This window comes from Adiantum capillus-veneris, chromosome 7, assembly GCF_014529385.1.
Source record: "Adiantum capillus-veneris isolate H3 chromosome 7, ASM1452938v2, whole genome shotgun sequence".
Classification (NCBI taxonomy): domain Eukaryota; kingdom Viridiplantae; phylum Streptophyta; class Polypodiopsida; order Polypodiales; family Pteridaceae; genus Adiantum; species Adiantum capillus-veneris.
This window is the reverse complement of record NC_140937.1, coordinates 76,143,895-76,165,518: the sequence shown is the minus strand read 5'-3', so window position 1 is coordinate 76,165,518 and position 21,624 is coordinate 76,143,895.

Here is a 21,624-nt window from a genome sequence, read left to right as displayed (position 1 = left end):
CGACACCCAGATTGGCATTGAGGGCCTATTCTACATTTTCAGATTTCACATTTCACACTTCATTTTCAGTTTTCATTTTTACTTCAGTACTTTTTGTACTTGTACTTCAGACATTGTATTAGATTCACCACTTTGTATCTGATGGTCTCATAGGTCATTTTGGCCTTTTGAAGCCGTTAATATATCATTTCATTTCTTTCTCTCTCTCTCTCTCTCTCTCTCTCTCTCTCTCTCTCTCTCTCTCTCAGAGCGCCAAGATTATGGCATCTCCTATATCCATCATTCCAGCATGCTGGTCTGCCTAAGGAAGGGACTTTTCTCTTGCACAAATTTGTTGCAATGTTCAATTTACTATGCAAGGCATTGACTTGCATGGTGATTTCATGGTCAATGAATTAAATACACGTGATGTACTACTAAGCATTAAATGATTTACGAATTATAATCCTCAAGTTGATGGAAAGATTAACGTTATATTCTTTTGGAAACATATTTCTCAAACAGTGTTGATTTGCAAAGCATTTCAAAAGACAATTGCGCATATAATCTCTACATTGCATTTTAGACAAATGTTGCAAAAACGCGACAGAGGGTCTCAATTCATTATCAGTTTGTTAGGAGCATACTCTGACACAATCCGTTGGTGTTGTTGGAAATGTTCCGCTGACAATCAATTAAGAGTGTCTATTGGTAACCAAGCTCTGCTAACGAGATCCCTTCCCTTCCCCCTCAAAAGTTAAGGTGAGAACCTAGAAACTATGACAATCAACAAAACACATCCCAAGATGCAAAGCATGTGCAAATAACCACTCGACAGAGTAGTGCGCAATCTACACGCGCCAAACCATATGAACATGAGGGCAAACCCAAAGACAATGTCTAGTAGCCTCGTCTACATGGAATGTGAATCACAAACACGACAAGCATTGCCATTCCATGTCCCTACCAGAAAACTAGCAGGAGCAATCAGCCACATGAAATGCAGTATCCGGCAGCTAATCCCCAAATTGCCAAAGAGAGACCAAAATCTGAACATGAAAGCATGAGATAGAGCATCATCAAACCAAGACTCCAATCGTGTGGGTCGATCATCCAACATTTTTGCACAAACCAATGCTAGTAGAATACTCAAACAAAGCAGCCATCTAATGTTAATCTGCAATTGAAGATTGCTCCCCTCATCTCCATTAGGATGAAACTGTTCCATTGGAGTTTGGCACAACTTTCTTTTTCTGGTAGGGTTGTGATGGCCAACCAGGTGTGTTGGCTACTATGTGGTATATCATGTCTTGCTGGATTTTCTCGAGCTCTTGCATCAGCCGACTGGAGAGGCTGATCAGGAATTTCTTGTGGTCAGGGCATGACACACAATTGGCTCGGGCAAAGGTCTCTTGATAGGTCATCACTTTATCTTGCTCTCAGGGGTTGGGGATCATCGACCAGCACGGCAGAGTAGAGCCCTCCTTGGGAAGCTTGTGGTCAGAGGTCTTCCAGGGGAGGAGCCCTGGAAAGAGTTGTTGCTTCAACGAATTCGAGCGAGGGTCCCACAGACGGCGGGCGGCCCATGGTGCCCTTCCACCCGTTGGATTTTCACAAGGATGTGCAGCGTTTGTCTGAGCAGGAGGTGGGAGGATCGCTTTGCTACGAGGTTGCTTCGGCCTTGAGAGCAGCTGCGGGGTGGCCTTGAGCAGGATCAGCCCATGTGCATTGAGTAGCGTTTAAGGCAGCCACTTGTTTGGAACTCTTTGATTAGCACACAACGAGGCCACATGATTGGTAGCAGGCCTCATGTCTCTTGGGGTCCCATGGCAGAGGGTCCAATCCGCTAATTTGGGGACTAGTTGCAATTTAGAGTACTTTCTGAGGAGACTCTGGACATTCAACTGCAAGACATGAGAGGGGTACAGAGCATGTGTCACGATGTTGTAGAGGCTATACCTGTAGAGTGGCACACCCCTATGGAGCTAGTGCCTCCCTACTGAATGGGGGCTTTCGTGCGTCTAGAGGTCCTCTCCTGCATATTCTTCAAGGTTCAGAGGGAGGGCCGTCTCCAAAGAGTCACTGCTACGGCACCAGAACTGGTCGAGCGCTACTTTCAGCAGATTAGAGTTGTGAACATCAGTACAAGGACTTGTGTCATAGACCTCAACCAGTCAAATCTTGAGTTAGGACACTGTCGGCTCTAGGCTTGGGAAAGCTGCCCTTTGGTGTGAGTGGTTTTCGCAGGATCCCTTTACTTCATCCAATTACCCAGAGACCCCCTTCTTCCAATACACAACTCGGCTTGGTCGCCACATACTAATAGCGCGGACGGACGCTGCCGCGATTCACTAGCAGGAGGAAAACTCACATCCGAATTCTTGGCAGGTTTTTGGGAGGGTCTATGGGACAGCAGACAGTCGAGGCGAGTCACAATGTTACAGTGGCTAGTTGCACATCAAGCTACTGCAATCGTGAGTTGGTTGGTACACAGTGGCCTCTTGACAGTATGTGCCTCCTGTGACCACCCACTTGAGACTCGGCGTCACTGTTCATGGAATTGCCCCATGGCAAAGCAAGATTGGCTTCGGGTTCTTTGGTTGATGCATGCACTTTCTACAGGCGGCCAGTACACTTGGGGTGTTGCAGCTTGGTCCACATTCATGCACCCAGCACTTCGTTTTGAGATGGCTTGAGTCAGCAGGATAATTGTCATATAGGAGGGCCTTAGTCCTTCAGGAGTGAAGCAGAGATAGAGAGTGTTGTTGGGAGCTCATTTGCAACCTGACACTGTGGTACATCTGGTAAGCCCGCTGCTTCCGCATCTTCGAGGCTCCACCAGTCCCACTGGCAGAGACTGTCCGTGACATTTGGGTGGACTGATCCACACACTCAGGGGCCATATTTAGAGACTCCACGGCAGCTCCGCCGCAGCTCCGACCGCATGCCACAGCGTTGCGAGGAATTCTTGCGACTTTGGCACCCAAGGCGCTTCTTCACCATAGTTCATGGCACGCCTGGTTGGCCGTAGCATCCACGAGTGTGACTGTTTCCTCCTGCCATCTGCCTCATTGTACATATCTTGTTTTTTCATTGGGAGTCTCCCCAATTGCTGATGTAGCCCTCTTTAGCAGGGACAAATTGTAGCCCATTGGGCAATTTATTAACTAATGGAAGGATCTTTTTCTTGTTAATAACAAAGGACAATTGCTTTGAATTTGAAGGGCAGTATGTGACAAATTTAGAGCTAGGGATCCTAGATCGAACACGCAACTGATCAATGCGTATCTCTAGCAAGTCTCTCTCTCTCTCTCTCTCTCTCTCTCTCTCTCACACACACACACACAATAAAAGTCCGGCTTTGACCCTTTGCATTACATTAAATTGATCATAGGTCCATATACAAGAAATATAGGGAAAAAACCTGAAAGATAAACAATGAGATCATGGGGAAAATCCCAAATCAAACCACCATATACATCCAAGAATAAAGATACTCTAGTCAGGTGGTGAAATGTGGCTAATTGGATTGTGTCAAGTCTACACAAATCTGCCTAAAGCTTTGTTGGATGTCCACCTCAAGCGATCTAGCAAAAACCACTAAGTCTAGTGATGTGTATTTGATTGATATAAAACATCTGTTGTGAAAACCTCCTGTAGTAGCCCACAAAAGCCAAGGGACAGTGAAACCCCTAGGTCGTGCCTCCAAAATAATATGCGTCCACTCTTAACGTAGAAGGTTGCAAATCTACGGCACAACATACTATAAGAGAGGCAGGAAAGACCCACTCGTCATCCATCTCAAAAGCCAAGGGAAAGTAGCAAGATTCACATCTCTCTGACAAACCAACTTCCCCAAGGACCTCAGTACACTGACTCTCAAACAAATCTGCTAACAGTCTCATATCCATAAAGTTGTTGGCCGCAACCATTGTCTACTCTTGTTTGGTATCATAATCAGCCTTCATCGTCCAAAAGAAGTCATCATGTAAAACTTGCACTCTAAATTTGATCATGGGAGCTCTCTGAACTGAGGAGAATGCCACATGTTCCTAACAACAGGAAAAACATGTTGACACTTAGTGGCCACTCCTCAAAGAGACATCTGAAGATCTTCATAGATCAACCACAAAGAACTTTGCAGCCAAGATCTCTGATATATAACAAGACATCTGTTGGTGATGCAAAACCTACTGAATAGTCAAAATCCTCTGCAAACTGAGACGACTCACTTTCCTGCTCCCCCTCAATAGTGCCTATTGTATGAGGCATCTGCAACTGAATCTCCAAGAAATCCAAAGTCTGCTAAACAACCATATCCTTGGGCAACTTAGGCTGCTCTTGAATTGTGATCAATTGTTGATCCTCCTGCTCTATTCCTTCATCCAATTGTTGTAGGACGTGTGTCAATGTTTCGACTGGGCCATCATCTTCGTTGTTGCAGGGCCTCTCGATCCTGATCTCGTGACCTCTAGTTAGGAAGTCTGCCTAGGGACTGTTCCGCCTCTGTCTCTTTAGTCGTCTGTAAACAAGAATAGGTTATGCATGTACCTGTCTAGCTGCCTATCTCTATCTCTGTGTCTAATCACAATGCAATACTCTGTCGCTGCTAACTCTGACTCCTCTAAAATCTATCATGTTGCCGCACAAAGCTCTACTACTATGCAGAACTTTGTTGGGTCTGTTGTGGCTCTGAGGGCCATCTCTGCCTGCAACCAGTCTATCTCTATTGTCGCCCGCTAGGGTTGTAATCCCTCACCAGATGTTCCATCTCATGAAATCCAACCCGTAACCACAATCCTCGGCAAGTGTAACACCCCTTTCCATTCAATGGTGATGGTATCTCGAAAGACTGTGGAACGGGTTGTAGTCACCTTTATAGATGGCACAGATGCCTGGATCTGGAATGAATACATGAATGACATGCCATAGATAGAACACATCTGCCTCAACATGTTTGGTAATCAAAATTGTGCAAGCAGCTACGGAAAAGCTATTTTCAGGAGATACTTTGGCACATGGCTTGTCACTAGGAGGTGTATTTTTCCTGCTGCCTTCTCTAAATATGTATTACATATTTTTCTTTATTTTATTTTTACTTGTTTTCCCGGAACCCTTGAAAAGGTGCAAGTGGACATTGCATGGCCAGTGTGAAACGGCTGCACCGAGAGTCTAGATCGGTCAATCTGGAACTGGTCGAGCGAGTTAGCACTAAATTTTGATGAGTATGGAAGCCTGTGTGCAACAAATGAAGTCTGGGCCACTCGGAAAGTCACTTACAACTTTATAAGTGAGTGGAAACTAGGGAATCAAATCAAAGAGGCAAACTGGACACTTGGAAGAAGGAGAGCCATCTGCAGGACACCTCAGCTGGAGGTTTTGAACTGGGGCTGTTTTGAGCTCCAAAAGTGACCTACAGTGTGTGTGTGAGTAGTGGGTGCAAGTTGATAGCTTTAATGGAAAGCTTGCCTTCTCCTCTATCTCATGTAGTGCGATGATTTTCTCTCGTGCATCTCTCTCTCCCATTTGGCACATATGGTAATGCCCCACTAGTTGGGCTACACAGATGAATATGTACAGTTCTGGGGGTTTATGCGTGTTTGCCAAGGCAAGAGCCTTCTGAACAAGAATAGGATTAGCTAACTGCTAATCCTTCACAGGTACACACAGTTCCATCACGGAAGATTGCGAGTTTGGCGAGTTTTCTCGCGTGAACACCCATCCAATTCACAAGGGAACTATCCCATTGCATACGGGAGCCCTTGGGACACGCGTAGGCGTGTTCGCTCCGCTAAAAACATTCCGAAACAGAGAATTACAGCCTGCTGTTTTTTCCTGCAGGTTTAGGGTTTCGTACCTAAACTGCAAGGGAACACCAGGGGAGCTCCGTGAGAGCCTTGGGATGCGTGTATAGGGTTTTGGGCACCCGACAGCAGAAAAAGAGAAATTATAGCACGTTGAAATTCTATTACAGCTCATCAGAAAGCTCCCAAATTGCGAGGGAATTCATCCTGGACAACTGTTTTTGACCTGCCGAGGTTTTTGCGCCGTTGTGCTGCCAAAATCAGGTCAGAAACCTGCGTTTTCAGCCCTCGCTAGGTTTGGACAGCTGTGTGAGAGTTTGGTCTAAGTGTACGGATCGTCAATTGTTATTTGAAATAAAGAAATACCGAAAGGGGCGCCAACTTTTGGGGCCTACAGGGTGTCAGTCTCATGTGTGCAGTGACATTCTAGTCGCTGGACACAACTGTGTTCTCTTTTCTTCACAGTGCTCTGTGTAAAGTTAAGAGGTAATCAAATAGTACCGCCCTCTACGTTGTAAAGGCAGGTTATATGGTTCCATCGCAAGATAGTCACTTTTTCTTCAAAAAGTGCAGCATGGATTATTGTGGGTGAAAGCAACACAGAGCTTGTCGTTATGGCAGAGAAGAGAGACCAAGTACCTGAAGAGGGATCTTCCTCACATGGCACAGAGAAGGTTCCTTCAATTCTTCAAGAAGAGTACAGGTTGTTTAGAGCTCAACTGCGTTGCTACATGGACATGTTTCAGTAGTTGGCTAGCAGCACAAGGATGCAGGAGTTCTTACAGGCTCCTACACAGCAACTTTAGGCTCCAAGGCTCCTACACACGAATTTTAGGCTCCGACACAAGGTTTTCAGTGTCCTACATGGGGCATGATTGAGTCGTTGCAAGAAAAGGAGATTTCCAATGCGCAGAGGACTCACGAACTTCACGGAATCTTCAAAGATACGCAAGGCTGCCACTTTCTTGAAAGGGAATGCGCTTCAATATATATATACCTTCATAAGTTCAGAATAGTCTGAACTCACGAATTATAAGAGGGAATAAAGCACTCATAAAACTATAAAAGCAAGGGACACACGAAAAGAAAAGAAAAACAAAAACAAACAAACAAACAAACAAACTAAATCACTTTCTTTGCTACGAAACAAAACTAGATAAAACAAAACATTATTAACTTAAAAATGTTTTTAGAAAAGGCATGTGTAAAATAAGTTGACGCAACTTACTTGGATTAAAACATGTACTCAACTTTAAGCAAAAAAAAAAAAAAAAGAGGATAAGACATCTTAAAAACTTAATCTTAGAAATCAAACTTCACACAACAACTTATAACGGAACACATTCTTAAGTCCTCAGGTAAGCTAAATATGAAATCGAAAAATGAATACTACTACAAACCTACGAAGAGCAAAGAACCAAACTTGACAATATGTGATCTCAACTTCACTGCTTGTCCAAACAGGAAGAATAAGATTATCACCTTTTTCATGCATAGCTTGGACAACAGCTATGACATCCCTACTCACGTCATCAATGCCCAAGAGTAGGTGTAGGTTTATATAGAGGCCATTCATGCTTTGAACGTACTCTACAAAACCAACGAGCTGAGTTTCTATCACCCTCCGGAGGTGATGGGCATACGCAGCCATGATAAAGGGTAGCAATTGTCAAGCTATAGTGAAAATACTAGAAGCGCTAAAGATCAAAACAACAACATAAGGTGTTATTAAGTCAAACAATAAGTGGGCTTTTTAGCTCTCCACTTCTATTGAATTTACTACTGATTATCTTGAACATTCCAAAGGAAGAAACACTACAAATAAACTTACTACGATGCAAAAATGAACGAACTTTTTTCATGATTCTTTTGAAAGAGTATCCTTTTTCAACTAGTAAAGAAATAAGATGGCAAGATTGAACAACAAAAGTAGATTTACTAGAACAAAGACGAGAAAATCTAAATAGTTGAGAGCAAATGACACCGTACTTAGCTAAAAGAGAAATGTTCGAAGACATGTGAGGCATGCGGATGATTTTTAGATTGGCATATTCTGGTTCAAGGCACTTATCATAGATATCTACTTCTAATCCCAAGGGAGTCTGAAAATTCTTAAGGTCTAAAAAGGCACAACAATCACTATTTGTGGTACAGTTAAGTTCACAAAACTCCTTGGGATAAATTCCTCCGCCTACAGAACTCGAATTCAAGTACATAAAATCTTGAAAAGAAGGAACGTCAGGGACAAAAAGATCATCTACAAAGCGTCTTACATTGCATAACTTGTGCAAAAATATTGGGCAAGTGTTAGCAAGGACAAGACGCTCCATAAAATCAAACTCATAAGTAAAAAGATAGAAATTAGCAAGAAAAACAACACAATTGGTGCCCATAGGGATACCAATTGTTTGCTTAAAAAGAGTATCGCCGATGGTTATATATAAATTGTCCAAAAGAAAATCTAACCAAGATATGATGTCAATGTCATCTACAATCCTGGTGAATCTCTTTCTTCCTTTGTCTACATCTACATTCTTATTTTTCAGCCATAAGAAGTCAAAGTTCAAGGCTGACTTTTCTACTAGCAATGCCTTGTACCTATCCTTCTCAAGCTTGTACGCAAAAACTTTTGAAATAAGAGACTTGACTCTAAATTTAAGGTCCTCCAAATTTAGCTTCGTGTATAGCGTTGTAAAGTCAAAAGTTTGGAGACATAAAGGAGAACATTTCTCCTTAAGGCTTCTTGAAGAGTTCAAAAACTTTAAAACAAGAATCACGCCTACTGAATCATTTAAAATCCAACTTGAATCGGTAGGTACGTCTGCTTCCTTTAGCATTTAATTCCACAATTCATTTATGCTGGGTAAAATGGCTTTGAAACAATAACTAAGCCATTTGGAAACCTCGGTCAAAGAGGTGTTACAAGAAGCAGCTATAAATCTAGGCTTTATAGGGTTCTTGTGGAACTTCCATATAGTATATAAAAAAGGTCATTTAGGCTGGCACTTGAAACCAAAAGACTTACAAAAGTCTTGATGTTTCAAGATAACCTCTTGCATTGAAAGATCACAATCACTGTAAGTCTGAGAGTTTACTTCACCTAACAAGCATTCTAAATAGAACTTTTTGCACGTAACAACAAAGTTATTAGAGCACTTATCTACATAAGAGATTACAAAATCACGATGAAATTTCCTAAGAGTATCACGATCAGAAGAAGATAAGCTATTCCTTCCTGAAGGAAGGTTCCGAGAGCAAGATGCTAATTTCAAAGAAGCTTTCTTGAAGATTACAGACTTCCAATGGGTAAAAATACCTTGAACTCCTAAAGACTCCTCAAACTTTACTACGAAACTAGAAATTCCTTTTTTCTATGGCTTTGAGAAGGCAAGAGTCGTTTGAAGAAGGGAGCCTATATTTAGTACCTCTTGAGAAAAGGTCTTTCAAGGAATCCGAAGGAAGGATAGAACAATCAGCAGTAACTACATGACCCAAAGCTCCATTTACGTAAGAAGAAAAGGCAGATTTACTACAAGGGCAATCAATACTTGAGATTGCAAGCCTCTCTTGCTTTTTAAGATTACGTCCTATGTCACTATAGTTGAAAGCTTTTTGTCCTAAAGTTTTCACATATTTGAAAGCTACGACAGGATGGTTCCATACCTTTCTCACACGAGGGAGAGCATCCAAAGCTTCTTGAGATCTCAAAATAGAGCTTCAATGGTGGACTGCATTGTTAAACCACGATCAAGCCCCAACAACGTGGGTCCAATTCAAACAGTTTTTTGCACCTGCATGGCTGATAAACACTTTTGAAGTGGATGTGATGACAGAGTGCACGAGTTGAATGCTAAACAGTGTGCAAATCTGGAAGAGTACAATAAACAGTTTTGGGCCGCACTGTTGCAAGTCACCTCTTACAGATTTGTGCCATTGTCAGAACAGATTGAGAAGTATTGTTGCAAATTGCCCAAGAAAATTAGGGACTACTGCACAAAGACTACTGTCATGAATATGTTTCACTTGATTGAGAATGCAAGAGTGGCCAACAATCTGTCGAAGGGAGATTCCACAAGAGAGGGTTCCAGGGCAAACAGTTTTCAGCCAAGGGCAATGTTGCAACAAAGCCTTCTGTGCCTCCCACAAAGAAGCCCTCCAATGAAGAAGCTGACGTGTCCAAGAAGCAGTCTAAATCTTCTTCAAGACGAGGACAAGGACGGCAAAACTTTTGAAGAAAGGAAAGCTCTTAGGGAGGCCAAGAAATGCTACATTTGCGAAGAGGAAGGACATTTTGCAAATGAATGCCCACAGAAGAAGTCACAGGATAAGGATGACAAGTCAGACCATAGAGGAAAGAAGCCAAAGCGGAGTGTAGGACTTGTCCCAGATTTGATTGGTGACCAACCAAACATAGATGCCACGGAATTGTGTAGAGCTTGGGGCAAAGTTAGAGACCAGACGGTGTTGGTTTTCTTTGATCCAGAAGCCCGTGCAAATTTCATATCACCAGAATTGGCATCAAAGTTAGGCATTCATGCAGAGGAGATGGGTATGACAAGGGAAGCACGTTTGGCATGCCCCGGTCATTCAGAGCCTATTACTCCCATTTGTGAAGAGGAAGGACATTTTGCAAATGAATGCCCACAGAAGAAGTCACGGGATAAGGATGACAAGTCAGACCATAAAGGGAAGAAGCCAAAGCGGAGTGCAGGACTTGTCCCAGATTTGATTAGTGACCAGCCAAACATAGATGCCACGGAACTGTGTAGAGCTTGGGGCAAAGTTAGAGACCAGACAGTGTTGGTTTTCTTTGATCCAGAAGCCCGTGCAAATTTCATATCACCAGAATTGGCATCAAAGTTAGGCATTCATGCAGAGGAGATGGGTATGACAAGGGAAGCACGTTTGGCATGCCCCGGTCATTCAGAGCCTGTTACTCCCATTTTGGGGAAGCTTCGTCTGCACATTCAGAGCTATGTGGATGCAGAAGAATTTCATATTATGACACTTGAGGGCTATGATGTGTTACTGGGTATCCCATGGTGTTACAGGTTGCATGCTATGGTGGATACTTACAACAAAAAGATTACCCTTGTACATAGAGGAAAGACTCATGTCCTTGATGTAAAGCTTAAAGGCGAGTCTGTTCCAGTTGTTTCTGCTTCCACTATTTCATATGTAATAAAGAATCGTCTTTCTGCGTACTTAATCTTTGCAAAAGAAGTATCTGAAGTTGTATCTAATTTGTCTACCTTAGATAAAGACACGTCAACTTTTTTAAGTGGTTTCCGTGATTGTTTTTCGAACTCTTTGCCAAGGAAGTTGCCTCTTGAGAGACCTGAGGATCATACCATAGATCTTGTGCCAGGTTCTAGTCCACTGAATAGACGACCATACAGGGTTAGTGCAGCCCAACAAAAAGAGATTATGAGTCAGGTCAATGAGCTTTTAGAGAAGGGGCTGATTCAACCTAGTACATCCCCTTTTTGTTCACCTGTACTCCTAGTGTAGAAGAAGGGTGATTCATGGCGCATGTGCATTGAGTATCGTGCCTTGAATAAGAATACCATCAAGAACACGTTCCCCATACCGAGGTTAGATGACATTCTTGATCAGCTTGAGGGAGCGTCATTGTTTACAAGGATAGACCTAGAGAGTGGGTACCATCAGATACGCATTAGGCCAGATTCCAGAAGATGTCCATAAGGCTGCGTTCAAGACAACATTTGGTCTCTATGAGTTTCTTGTCATACCATTTGGTCTCACAAATGCTCATGTCACGTTTAATAGAATGATGGACAGAATTTTTAGACCACATAGAAACTCCGTGGGTACCTTCTTTGATGACATGATTGTCTACTCAAAGTCGGAAGAGGAGCATAGGGATTACTTGACCGCAGTTTTCAATGAGTTACGTAAGAACAGGCTACTCATTAATGCGAAGAGAGTGAATACTTTTGGAAAGAGATTCACTTCCTTGGGCACATTGTTTCAAAGGATGGGGTATGCATGGATCTTGCCAAAGTGGAAGCAATTAGGTCATGGCCAGACTTGAAGTCCGTACATGACATTCGAAGCTTTCTAGGCTTATGTTCCTCCTATAGGAGGTTCATCCAAAATTTTCCTGAGATTGCTTCTCCACTCCATGCACTCAAGGAAAAGGAGTTACTTTCAAGTGGACAGCCAAGGAAATTTAAGCCTTCAAACACTTGAAAGAGAAGCCGACTTCAGATCCGGTAATCATTTTGCCAGATCTTTCGAAGCCTTTTGTGGTTCAGTGTGAAAACGGCCAGTGGGGCGGTAGGCTTTGGCTTCCACCCGAATTCTTTACTTCAAACTTTAGGACACAAAGAAACTTCACGAATAAGTCCGTGACTGGAATTCAACACTTCAAGACAAACCACGGCCTAGCAGCTAGAGCGCTACCAAGCAGACGACACCCTGTTGGCCCCAAAGACTGGCGCTCCTTTGGGTATTTCTTTATTCCTATTAAACTTGAGAAAAACTTGTAAACTTCTACAAGCTGTCCAACTTTTATCGGGCTGAAATTCCTCTACTCTAACCCAATTTCGGCAACATAACCATAGTAGAAGTCTCCACGGACAAAATCCCAAGTAAACATTGACTTTCCACGCACTTTAGAGCACTTTGCAAAACCTGGCGAGAAATTGCAGCTCGCTGAAATCTCTGTTTTGTGCTCCGATCACTTCTTTGGATAGCCCTCGAGCTCTCGCACCTGTAGCGTCACTTGCCCCTTGAATTAGACGACATTCCTCGCGGGAAATCTCTCTAAATTGTCTGATATAAGCACACAAAGGCTTTCCCAAGGCTCCCCTGGCAAATAAACGATCCGGAAGCTTGCACCTAACCCTCACCAAGCTGTCCAAAACTGCCCATGGCTGTAATTACAAGTTTTTGACCCAATTTTGCCAACATAACAACGCAAAAATCCCTGTAGGTCAAAAGTACACGTCAAGGACACTTTCCCTTGCGATATGGAAGCTTTTCAATGAGCTGCAGGTCAATTTCAGCATGCTGTAATTTTCTGTTTTGCCACTGTTAGGCGCCTACTGCCCTGTACGCGCATCCCAATGCCTTTTCAAGACTCCCCTGGCAATTCCCTGCAGTTAAAGTGCAAAGCCTTAAACCTGTAGAAAAACATAGCAAGCTGTAATTCTCAGTTTTAGACCATTTCAAGCAGAGCGAGCATGCCTACGCATGTCTCAGGTGCTCCCGCTCGCAATGGGACAATTCCCTTTCAAATCGGACGAGTTATCACGCGGGGAAACTCTCCGTTTTCGCATTCCTTCGCGATGGAATTGTGCGTACCTGAAGGGGAATAGCAATTAGCTAATCCGGTTCCTGTACAGAAGGCGCTTGCCTTGGCGAACGCACATAAAACCCCCATAACTCTACATGGTCATCTGAGAAGCCCAACTAGAGGGGCATTACCATATGTGCAAGGGGAGAGAGAGATGCGCAAGAGCAAATCGTCGCGCTCCATAGAGGAAGGGAGAAGACAAGCTTTCCATTAGAGCTGTGAGCACCTTCACCCACTACTCACACACACTGTAGCACTTAATGAAGAAAATCAGCCTCCTCTCTCAATTTGGGCGCCCCCTCTTCATGCAGGTCAGGCAGAATCTTCTGGAGCCGCCATGTGTCCCTTCTGCCTCTTTTGAGTTAATTCCCTAGTACCCGCCAACTTATAAGTGTCGCGAGGGGCCTAAATGACTTTGAATTGAGCCTATTATTGCTTGGATTCCAGTCCTGATTGGCCCGAAAAACTCGTGGTGACCTGCCCTTCTCGATTACCGCTGAAACTCTCGACCATCGGCCGTTTCACACTGGCCATACAATGTCCTGCCATTTGTAACTTCAAAAAGAGGGTCCTTAAAATTAAACAAAAGTCATCGGAAAGAAACCAACAACTCAAGTTAGCAATTGCCACATCCTCGTGACATACCACCCTCTTAAAATCACAAACATCCTCGATTGCGTGCCATATATACATGCCATAGATGATTTAGTGTGGTAAGCACCCTTTTATCATCGCATGTATCCGCAAGAAAGAGTGTCAAAGCATGTGTACAAATGACTTAATGAGACCTTCATACTTTTGTCAAACAATGTACATTGCTATTGCACTGAATCCATGAGTACATTTGATGTGCTAGCTCTATCATTACCCCTCCTTTGCAGACGTTGGGTTGGGGCATACGCAAGTTGTAACCCAAAGGCCTCAAGGTAAAGCTGAAATACATTTGGTGACTCTGATAGTTCATGCTCTTCCATCCACTTTGTATCCATAGGTGGATAGTTCTTGAACTTCACCAAATAGCATCTTGCAACCTGTCTCTTAACTTTTACGTGTGCAAAAGACTCTTACCTCTGCAAACGAGCATAATTCCACAACACTGTAGCGTACTACCCACGACCAAGTAAGCTCAAATTTCAAGATGATTTCCCAATGCATCAAAGAATCCAAGCAATCGCCTCAAAGAATCGGCGAACAGCGTGTCACGTGGCAAACCCCTCCCGCAAGAGATCTAGGGGCAAGTCTACCATCGTGAGACCTCTCCCTACCTCATCTTGGTTTATACTTGCAAACCCTAAAAATGCAGCAGAAAATCAGCCCTAATTTGACCACTTTTTGGCAAAGCGAACGCTGAAAAGGATATGTAGGAAAATACGAAATTTCTTGTCTGTCCTGTGAAGAGGAACCCTCTTCCCTGGTGTCATTCGTCATGTCAACCATAGTGTAATTCCAAGTTCCTCTACTCTGTGTCTTCACCAAACCAACCGAGGCTCACTTCTCGAGGAAAAAATGATTCTGTCCCGACAACAGAACCTTGATCCTGCCAATGGAACCTTGGAAACGACCCGTGGGGCAGTAGGCTTTGGCTTTCACCCGAATTCTTTACTTTAGACTTTAGGACACAAAAGAACTTCACAAATAAGCCTATGACTGGAATTCAACACTTCAAGACAAACCACGGCCTGGCAACTAGAGCGCTACCAAGCAAACAACGACACCCTGTTGGCCCCAAAGACTGGCATCCCTTTAGGTATTTCTTTATTCTTATTAAACTTGAGAAAAACGTGTAAACTTCTACAAGCTGTCCCACTTTTATCGAGCTGAAATTCCTCTACTCTAACCTGATTTCGGCAACATAACCACAGTAGAAGTCTCCACGGACAAAATCCCAAGTAAACATTGACTTTCGACACACTTTAGAGCACTTTGCAAAACCTGGCGAGAAATTGCAGCTCGCTGAATTCTCTGTTTTCTGCTCCTATCCGCGTGCCGGTCACTTCTTTGGATAGCCCTCGAGCTCTCGCACTTGTAGGGTCACTTGCCCCTTGAATTAGATGAGATTCCTCGTGGGAAATCTCTCAAAATTGTCCTGTACAAGCACCCACTGCTTTCCCGAGGCTCCCCTGGCAAATAAACAATCCGAACGCTTGCACCTCACCCTCACCAAGCTGTCCAAACCTGTCCATGGCTATCATTGCAAGTTTTTGACCCAATTTCGCCAACATAACGGCGCAACAATCCCTATAGGTCAAAAGTATACGTCAAGGACACTTTTCCTTGCGGTATGGAAGCCCCTTTCGGTATTTTAATCTTTGAACAAAGTACAACTCCCGTAGGGTCCTCTGCGTCCAAATGCTCTAAGAAGTGAGGCCCTTAGGGCTCTTTTATTCAAGGGATGCCAAAAGCAGAGCCCCAAAAGCAATTAAACTCAAAAACAAATAGTCCCTAAAGCAATTTGTTCCAAAAGCAACTGATCCCAAAACTCTGCCCAGAAAAAAGCATCAGCATAATTTGCGAAAATCCGTACAACAGCCACGTCAGCACGTCAGTGCGATATGTGGAGATCCGTACTACTGTCACTACAATTTCTACCACGTCAACACCTGTCCGTACGGTTTTGCCACGTCAGCACCTGTCCATACTGCCACGTTAGCATATATGCTTGTACAGTCTCTACCCACGGGTGATCATGCCACGTCATCATTTTGTGGCATACCCTCCCCTTGAAAGAATTGTAATCGCCCTTGGTTACGCCTGCAAAACAGGCAGAGGCCATAAACTGTCTAGTAGACACTGACTGTTAGTATCGACGCACTAGACACGACACATCTAGCACATGTACAAAGACGACAGTCACATCACTGCACATGACATCACATGACAATCAATCACAGAAACATTCATTCCAAATCTTAAACAATGATTGCCAGAATAGTAACCACATCTAGATCCATTCTAGACCTGATTGATGTCGGGTTAACTAATTCCATACTGCGATCATGTCTATAGAGATTTTTCAACTCAAGCACTGTCGTGTGCAAGTAGTCATTCGCCTCAAGCACTGTCGTATGCGAGAGTGGTCCAGTCATTCATTTTATTGAATCAGTCGTGATTCATGATTCGTTATCAGGTTCATTCGAGAGCTGTCGCTGCTCCAAAATCATCATCATCTCATTTTTAATCCGATTATCTGTTCACAAATAGCAGGTTCCCTTAGTTTCGTTCAAAGTTCATGATACTTATCGTTGTCAAGTTCATTATGAAGTTGTCATTGCTCCAGATTCGTCATCCATTATCATCGATTTTACATGTTATTTGCACACATCTAGCAAGTTCTTCGAGAGAACATTAATGTCATACATAATTCAAATTCATCTTCAAAAATTCCTCTTTCGAAGTTCTTCATTCACACACTTAGTTCATATTGAACACAGTGTTTCAATAATCTAGTCATCTCATCTGTCCAAAAGTCTTGATGCACCTAGATCCTTGTGTAGCCATCTCATACGTCCAAAAGTCTTGATGCACCTAGATCCCTGTGTAGACATCTCATCCCGCAAGAACTCTTGATGCGCTCACGGGATCTTGACGCACTAGAATCATTCAACATACGTCATCATTCATTCATTCAAATTCATCATTCTTATCTCAAATCGAAAGGATATCCGATTCATTCCTAAGCTGTCATCGCTCTCGATCTCACCATCTCATCCTTGATTTCACCTACAAAACAGCAAGGAGATAACTCACCGCGTTGCAAAAGAGTGGATGTCCAGCTCTATGCTTCCCAATCCATACAGATACAAGTTCCTCGCTCAAGGTAGGATCCGTATTGTACAAAAACAAAAAAAAACAAAAAAAAACAAAAAAACGAATTTTCCCTTCGCGTTTTCGGATTTAATTTCGCCTCTGTTTTGGGGGTTTGGCCGCCTGGTTATTGAGACAAAGTGAGTTTGGGCGCCTGTTTATTGCAAACTATTGACTACAGAGTACTACAGAGAGAGTTTGGGCGCCTGTTTATTGCAGACAGAGCTCTGCAAACTCACCTACAGAGCAACCTTGTGCGCGGTAAAGGTAAGTGCTCGTCCTCGCGAGTCTCTCCCGTCTCCCTCCCATCTCCCCCGTCTATTTATGACAGCCTTGGATAGTAGAACAGTGAGCTAATATCCTAGAAGTGATACTTATGAATTTATTATCAAGTACGGACCGTATTGTAGGTTTTTGACGTTTTCGAAAAAAACCTTACGAATTTTACGTACCTTACCACTCAATCCATTCGGTACTACGTACAGTACGTACCGAACACGTACTGTATCTTACGTACCTTTCCGCCTTGTCCTCGCTCCTATTTCTGGTTATCTGTCACAAACAACTAGATTGTCACTACATCAGTATCTCTTTTAATGTCCTTCCAGTATCGGGTTCATCTTCTGGTCAACAATTATGTTCCAGCTCTTCCTTCGAGTAAAGTTTTCGCTTTTTTTTCTGCACTCGTCTGTCCTTTCAGCTTTCCATCCCCGTCCTGAGAGGCGACTCAATGGTCTCGCGCCATCTCGAGTGAATCTCACCAATCGGGTAACTCTTCAAGTGTTTTTGCAAATCTCGGGTTTCTGGGGTAATTGATCAATCTTTTCATACCCATGTCAACCTAGAGTGGACGCTTGTATTCTGCTCTAGCAAACCTTATCAAAAAAAAATTGCCCAAATCTTCATTCTTTTCTTCAGTTCCCGCGCCGGATTTTCAACTTTTCTTTGCCTTCCCACTGAGAGGTGTCATCTCCATCGGATTCTTCACGAGAATTCACTTGTAATCTGGGATTCTTAATGGCTTTATGCCCTGTAGGACAGCGATGATGACGGGAGCGCGCCAAATGCGCGATGAAGGGTAGGAGTGGCTAATAAGTCCGGGGTCGGGAAGGGGCACAAAAATTCTTCAATATCAATTTACAAAGTGCCCAAGTGCCATGTTGTAACAAACTTGGATACTCCAAGTCAAGACTCTACCGTGACACAGCAGAGAACACTTCAAAACAGTTCACAATTCACACTTGAGTCGACACGGCCCGCTGGCAAAGTTCCGTGCCTACAGATATTGGCCCCAAAGACTGGCTTCCCTTTCGGTATTTCTTTTTGTATTAATCTGTGTTCAAAGTAGAAGAGAGTGGGAGGGTTCTCACTCTCAAACTCTGCGTCCAGATGCTCTGAGTTGTGAGGGCCCTACCCGCTTATTTATAAGTTACAAGGGATGCCCAAAAGCAGAGCCCCAAAAGCAGTCAATTTTAAAAGCCTTCTAAATAAAGCAAATAGCCCCAAAAGCTTCAAAAGCTTTCAAATTCAGCATGCATAGAGCTCAGCCTTCTTTTCCGTACGCACTGCCACATCAACAGCTCAGTGCAAAAAGCGCCGCAAATCACGGAAGTCCGTACAATGTGCCACGTCAGCAAGCTCAACATGAATTCCAAAAATCTGCCATGTCACTGCCGCATTTTCACGAGCCTGCCAGCCGAGGTGTGTGTGTTTGTGCTCTGTTGCCCCATGTCTAGGTCATGCTACGTCACCAGTTTGTGACATACCCCCCCCCCCCCCCCCCCCCTCTCTTGAAAGCATTGTAATTGCCCGCGATTACGCCTGCAAAACAAACAGAGGCCATAAACTGTCTTAGCAGACACTGACTGTTAGTACCGACGCACTAGGAACAACACATCTAGCACATGTACTAATCGATAGTCACATCACAAGACATCACTTGACATCACAGTACATCACATGACAAATCATATTCAACAATCATTCCAAATCTCAGACCATGATTAATCGGCAACGTATTTAGCAATCGCATCTAGATCCAGTCGGGACCTCTCAGATGCCCGATTGTCTAATCGTTATTGCAATCATGTCTATAGAGATTTATCAGACCGAAATGCTATAGTCATTTCGTCTGCTGCAGTCATTTCGTCTATCATTTCCTGCACTTAAACAAGGGAAGTACAAATCAGTATCATGTTATCGGGAATTCCAAGCAGAATACCGTCAGCTCACATATCCCTAAAACCCAATAGGGACATTAGTGACTTATTATTAAAAATCAGGGCAATCTGTTGACAGAGGAGCGGAGTGACTCCCCTTTTGTGCAAGCCCGTTGCACCAAATTCCGCCCATGTAAGGTGCAGCGGAAGTGAATGTTGAACTTTGCTCAAGATGAGTGCTCCGAAATGTGCTCAAGGGTTCCTTTTACTTATGGAAGAGAGAGCCTTCCGTTCCTTAAGTGAGAGAGTGCAATGGACACAAACAAAATGGTGAACACTGTGAATGAAGGTGCATGAGACTGAGAGATAGATAGAAGAATACGACACCAGAATGTTGTCAAAAACCCTTCTCCGAAGGCACCACTCTCTATGGCAAGAGCGGTCTACTATTGATTGCACAAATCTCTACAATGCTTGGAATTGCCGACGATGTCAACGACGATGAGGACGACGACGAGACGGCTGAAATCTGAAAACGCTAAGGGCTGAAATCTACAAATCTTGTATCTGCTGAATTTTGACTCTATGTCGATGGCGACGATGCGAAGACAACGCGCTGAAAACGCAAATGCTGAAATCTCCGTTTTCCGGGCTGAAAATGTAAACGCTCGTTGATCTGACCGTACGGAGAGGATCTGCTGCGGGAAGGTAAGATCTGCGAGGTTCGGGACTTCTACCGCGGTGTCTGACTGCTAAAAACTGAAAACGCCGGTGCAACTTGTGGTCTTGTCGTGGAGAATCTGCAAAACGCTAGGCTGTTATGCTGATGCAAAAACACTAGGGCTGATTTGCGGTACTGCTGCAAAAACGCTACTGATCTGGTGAGTCCTGCTATCGCCAGGTTTGCCTGCAAATGCAAAACGCTAGGGCTGATCTGCAATGGAAGGAAAAACGCTGAGTCTTCTTGCCAATGTATTGCTTGAGAAGGTGCACTGTTGGATGTCAGGTCCCTGCTGCCTCTTCTGCCAGAAAGTGCTAGCACTAAGTTGCTTATGTACTTGCTTATCAAAATTGCCCTACCTAGTTCCCAACAAAAGTCATTGAAAAATAATAAGTGAAAATTGGCTAAAATGGGAAAAATAGGTCTATGCACTGTAAAAATGCTCCTGATGGGTTCTGATGAAAATCTGATGATCATGTTGTACGCAACCAAAGGATATGCATCTACTCTTCAGTGCCTGGACATGCACGGTCTGCGAACAGACTCACAAAAGTGCCAGAACACTTCCTAATCTAACTAAATTGAGCCCATGTCATGAAGTCTTGTTCACGTACACATACGGTTAGATGTGCACGTGACATCCCCTCCTTTTCAAAGTGAGTTACTCGTACCGAACTGTATGGCCTCGAGGGAGATCGTCAACAGCGTCTGGAATCCTATGAAGGACTCTTCGCCGGCCCACTCTGATGCGTGGATCATGCGATACTTGAACATAGTAAAAGACTAAAAGTCTGCAACGCTTGCTTCTTTGGGCCGCGCCGAAAGCGACACAAAGTCGTCTGTGGCTCCTTCAATGCTTCAACTTCGTCTATAGTCATGAGTCTACCTTCTTCAAGAATCTCCAAGGATAAAAATTCCTAAAACCACTTCCAACACAAAAACATGAACATACCCATTTCATATAAAGTGACTGGAAAAATACTATTCCTTCGAAAAAACTGTGCATGCAATGCAGATGAACAAAGTGATGGAGTGCCAAACCATTCATCAAACACACGCAAACAATGGGGTCGAAACTTGACTTTTTGATCTAAATCAATCAACTGTGGCAAATCACAATGGAAATGTTGATACTTGATGCTCAATCCTTCTTGTGATCTTTCTGACACTGTGTTATGCCAAGGAAGATACATGGAATGTGAATTCCTTGAATGCAAAATTTCTTCTTTCCATAAGTAATCCACATACATCCGTGCTCATTCATGAGTGAATCGTGCTCATTGTACAATATGTCGTGCCTATGAAAAGGGATCACATAAGGACGGTGACTAAAATACAAGAAAGCATCACGAATGAAACACTCGAACAATGCATGTTGACTAATCATTCGAACACAGAATACTTCCTGTGGGGGTTCTTTGGACCTCGACTCCAGAGCCAAGATCGGTTCTTCGTGATCTATCGAATCTGCAATGAGGTTAGCTTCAGTAGAAAAAGTATCAACTAAACCATCATCCTTGTGAACAATTACATCATTATCTTGCAAACCATCATGCTCGTGAGTAATTACATCATTATCATGCATATCATGTGTCTCATGCTTTGGAAAAGAAGAGACTGAGGAAGTCTCTTTCTCCGGATTCTTTTCAATCTTCGCCTGCACATTAGAAATGAGAGATGAAGTGAACAACTTGCTCTCCACGAATGACAATGGAGAGTCACTTTTGGCATTGAAAGTAACGTATTTTCCGCCCAATTAATGAGTGGGTCATGCTCATGAAACCATCGAATGCCCAAAAGCATATCACATCCTCAAAGAGGAGAGACTACAAATTT